Source organism: Ornithodoros turicata, chromosome 2, assembly GCF_037126465.1.
Source record: "Ornithodoros turicata isolate Travis chromosome 2, ASM3712646v1, whole genome shotgun sequence".
Lineage (NCBI taxonomy): Eukaryota > Metazoa > Arthropoda > Arachnida > Ixodida > Argasidae > Ornithodoros > Ornithodoros turicata.
The window spans coordinates 9,671,966-9,676,907 of NC_088202.1; the positions used below are offsets into that span (position 1 = coordinate 9,671,966).

At 46.4% G+C, this 4,942-nt stretch overlaps 1 long non-coding RNA gene across 1 annotated transcript; it reads right to left on the reverse strand.

Annotated features, from left to right (window-relative positions):
• Positions 1–3,672: 3,672 nt before the first annotated feature.
• Positions 3,673–4,447, reverse strand: LOC135383084 (uncharacterized). The gene is made up of 3 exons (XR_010419656.1): positions 4,410–4,447; positions 4,095–4,127; positions 3,673–3,806 (listed from the first exon to the last, which is right to left on the reverse strand). It is a non-coding gene; the product is annotated as an uncharacterized LOC135383084 (long non-coding RNA).
• Positions 4,448–4,942: the final 495 nt, after the last annotated feature.

The window sequence follows — 4,942 nt, forward strand, 5'->3', positions numbered from 1 at the left end:
ATTTATAAGTAAATTTATAAGGAGAGAAGACAAACATACAAGTGATGGCGGTTTAACACCGTAACCGCACGAGACCAAATTAAATCCAGAACGCACGGGGCGTTATCGTTACACTGTCAAGATTTTGCGGAGATAGAGCATGCTGTCGACAAACTGCTTCTCCCAGTCCCTATCCCTCTCACCAAGCTTTGCCAAAGTGATTGTGAAATATGTGAGGAGTGAGGAGCAATGTAAAGTGGCTTGGAGAATGTTCTAGAGGGTCGAATCATATGCATAATGCAGTACCCTTTGCTTGTCTTTGCAAAATATGCACAGGAATGACGCAAGCGCATGATGATATGAACTAATGCATCTCCAATGTGTGGAATTAGCTGCGTGGCCCGGCCGGGCCTGACTCTCGGGAACATATTTGTCGGCCCGGGCCCGGCCCGGCCCGCGGTGCTGGCGTATTTTGTCGGCCCGTGCTCGGCCCGGCCCGGAGCACACAGCCAATAACAAGCCCAGCCCGGCCCGCGGGCCGGGTCGGGCCCGGGCCGGGTCGGGGGCCCGGGCCCGTGCAGTGCTCTAACGTGAAGCCCAGCCGAGTGAGAGGATGAAACGTTGAGAGAGGATGAAACGTTAAGCATGCTTTTTCCGAATGTGTGTTAGCCGCTGCACTTCTTAGGCAGAGGTTTACGGCGTGGTAGGTTTTAGCGTGATCGCACATGATCCGCTCGAACCACTGATGAAGCACAAAAGTAATCGCAGCGCGCGCCACAGACCTAACTATTGCAGCTCTTTCGTCTGCTGCAAAGCGCAAGTGACCTGCAAAGGAGCGAAAGTGACGTCGATATCTGCGCCCTCACTTAATGTCACAGAAAAAAGGCCTTCGAGATTGAAGCAAACCTTCATAGCGGGATGTTCCATGATCTTTCTCTTCCTTTATTTTGTTTTTTTGCTTGCAGAAAGCTTTGTGCATCACCACTACATATCAGCGCTGATTGTACCGTTGAAGGCCAAAAGCCGTGTCGGGCAGAATGGAAGGAGTGATACGGCGAGCGACTCCGGGTATATGAAGGAAGAAAAGAAAGCAAAAAAGAAAAACAAAACAATTACTTAATTATTGGCTGTTTACGCCGCGAGACAACTGAGATCATGAGCGACGCCACAGTGATTGCAGTCTATGGATTGCTTTCGCCCACCCGAGGGTTCTTTAAAGGGACAGTCGCATCGACCACAGATCGATTCCGAAACCACAGTGAAATGAGATTCCCCGTCCTCCACTGACCATGACTCCGAAAGCCCCGTTCCGATCGACGGAATACTTTTTGCATAATTCGTGTGTAAGCGGCGCTACAGCAGACGACGGAAGCGGCCGTCAAGCGGAACTCCCTGCTGAGAATCTTTAGCAACGTCACATGGAATCTGACCAATAAGAACGCGGCGAGCCAGAGGAGTCCCCGCGGCTTGCAGCTTGCATGAGCAAGGTCAGGGAGACGAAGGCGAAGGCACATACGGAGATGGCGGACTCGGAACGCGGAAGTGGCGAATCGTGCTGTTCAAATGCCTTTAGTAATAGCTCCCGTGACGAATATACATGTTTGATGACGGCCCATATTCGACGGATCCGCTTATTCTGCAAGTCGCTGGTGATGTACGTGCCGCAGCTGCGTTAGCGCAACAGAACGAGCCTCAGGACCACTGCTTTAGGTACGTTCATGATCGGAGTGCTCAATACTTAATCCCGTGACATTCACACTACGACGCAGGAAACAATCCAAGTGTTTGTGCGGCGTCTGTGTTCCTCAGGAACTGGATGAGTACCTATATGCTGCAGTGCTGGTGAAGTGGCAGATTTGAGCAATGACGGCACGCACCACACGCACGCATCACACTTTGTTCCCAGCTCCCTGTCATCGGCCAGAACTTCTAGTGGTGTATCTACCGCAGTATTGCAGCGACGATCACAGTCTTCGCCTACTGTGCCCACGATAAATAGGCACGTCGAGCAATCCTTATTTTCGTAGTTGTCGTCATTGTTTGCACACACGACGAATGCCCCATGAAAGTTACGAAGGCTCTAACCAACTGTGCAACTCAAGGGCCGGGTTAGAATTAGAATGATTGTCAGGAAATTAACTATGCTACGTGTTTAGGAAAGTGTCCTTTCTTTTTACAGCTACGTCAGGTTCACTGCTTATTGTGTGTTTACAAGCTGAGCTTTGGAGATTCCTTGGACCGAAAAACAGACGACAGATACCTGGGTGTGTCGTCCGCATGATTCGCCAACGTTTTTCCATCCTGGTCCTATCAGGACTATCATCTTTAGCGTGCCTCATTTCCTGTTCACACCTACACCATAATAGACTTGCGTAGTTTCCAATTGAGAAGTGTGAAACAGAATCTGTGTTACCACAGTAATCCCGAGAAGTGCAAAGGAATAGGCAGGAGCAATAAACTACCTGGCCATAAGTGACAGTTATACTTTTAATGATAGTGTAATGCTTCTTATCGTTGGCAGTATTATAGCATGTGAGGGATATAACACGTCAAATAATTTCAGGTAACGTTTCATAACTCACTAATGGTACAGTTACACCTCATTATCATAGTAAGTGATACATCTGTCTGGGAATGTCCAAAATTTGTCATTCCCACGGAAGATTGTTCTGCCTTGATACAGCAAAACAAATTTTGATACCTGCCATTGATCCAATTTTTTAGCACCACTGTCTTGAAAACAGCTTTCAAGACTGTAACTTCAGAGATCCTTGGCAGAGCATTACCTCTTGTCTATGTATTATAATAATTATTATAATGACAGGCAATAAGTTACGCAAATGTGAATAAATCTTTGTGTTGACTGAGTGTTGTCCATTCAAGAGCCATTGCACAAGTCCACATCCAACTCTTCACGCACAGATATTTATTATTTGCTATGCACAGACAGTTATCAGCGTGCACCACACTGGCAATGTCCCTTGGGATCTGAAGCGGGGACTCACAAAAATAAAAAATAAAATAAACAGTTTTGTAAGTACTTCAATTGCAATGAAAACGGGACGATTGGACAGTAAATTGGACGGTTTCATTATAACAGTGGTACACAGGAAAAAAACTCGGGGTGTTGGGGGGGATCTGGATCGATCTCTGGGCATAACCAAGTGTAAAATTTTAGAAGGGTTAGTACATCCTGAAATGGCTCTCATGCCTCAGACCCCACTACTCGATTAATGCACCTCCCTTTTACAGTAAGAGGCCTCTTACTATCTACGGCATATCCTATCAAAGCTCACAGGACAGCAAATTTGGCCAATGCTTATGTGACAGTGCCTCGTAGAACATGCAGGTTTTCTGTTGAATTGACACTACATCTCTGGTAGCCCCTTTAATGTCTGGAGGTAGGTGCATCATTTTACATTTAACCAGCAGTAATGTATAGCATTACAAAAAAGGAAACAAGGGCTTAATCTCAACGCTGCATCAGCATCATTCATCATCTCACAATGGCGTTGTTGTTGTCAGCCTCTGCACAAAGATTTGGGTGGACCTGAAACGGAGTTTTTTTTTCTTTTCATTTCCTGCTGTCAAGTTATTTTGTCTTGGCATGTAGCTGTGAGATGTCAGTAGAAGCCATGAAGTCATTCTCTTTACTTCTTGAACTTGGGTGAAGAAAGCACTGTTCTGGAAGATCCTAATTTGTCAGAGGCGTCGTAAAGGCATTAGTGTAAAAACCAGGTCTCTCAGCAAAATTGCCGTGCACACACGTACATTGTTTGATGCCGTTTCATGGATGGATGGGACTTGATCAGCAGCACCTGGTCCTTCTATAACACAGAACGTCAAAAGTGCACCTCAAGTTGGCCACGACAACCGCAAAAACCGCCGCCCTACAGCACACAAACAGTTCACAAACAGAGAGATAAAAGGTAACTGGGAAGTGGGTTATGGCGCTTATGTTACGTACAGAGGTACTGTTTGTATAGTGCCTATTTCTAACACCAGCACACAAACAGCGTCAGTTCTTCCTTTTAGTGATCAGGGTTCATAGTTTGCGAATTGTTCTGCGTCCAAAAATTGTAAACACATTATATGTATTTAAGTAATATACGTACCACTTGCGCTTGACCCTGTCGAACTGCCTGCAGCTGTAATACACATGAAAACCAATCATGTCTACCACATTCCACAAAAGTCACAGGTTCAGTAACAGTAAAAGTTTCATGATAACGCGTCCGACAACGAGAAAAGTCAATCACGTTCATATGAATGACATCACTTGAACTTGTTTATTGTATTTTATTTATCTAGTTATTAATCATAGGTTAGGGGATACCTTACGTTGTACCGATTTCGTCTTTTGCTGCAAAGTTACTCACGCGCAAGAGTGACAGACCCGATTGGGAAACTACATAGACATTGTGACTTACTGTCGAAGTTGCTGGCTCGCTTTGTTCGTGGAACACTGTCGCAACGGCGTCAAGTTTCAATTCGTTCCTTTTTTGTGTCAATCCAAGTTGCACTTCCATGATGTTCTCATCCAGGTACACAATATCGGTGAAATGCGAGGAGCATACACGGACAGCATGAACACTCCTTTCTTCATCTGGATACCCGCTAGTGATGTAGCTGCTTCCAACTTTCGCTTCGTCTGGGGTCTGGCTGTAGCTGTATCCTTGGCGTGCGAAATCAAACATCGAGGTTTTCGAAGGAAGTTTTCCTGGAGTCGGGAACGCTGCGTCGGTTTCCAAACGATATCCCACGCGAAGGATGCAAGCGTAGCGATAGTATCCGAGTCACTAGAAAGTGTCACATGTGAATACGGGCGACGTGCCGGGAAAAAACAAAGCAGCCCCAGACTTGGCGGCAGACGACAGCGTCCTTCACAGCGGATTAGCCAGATTCGACCTTGCGTCACGCGATGTTGCTGGCGCTGGCGCTTTCGAGGATCAAAACGAAACCG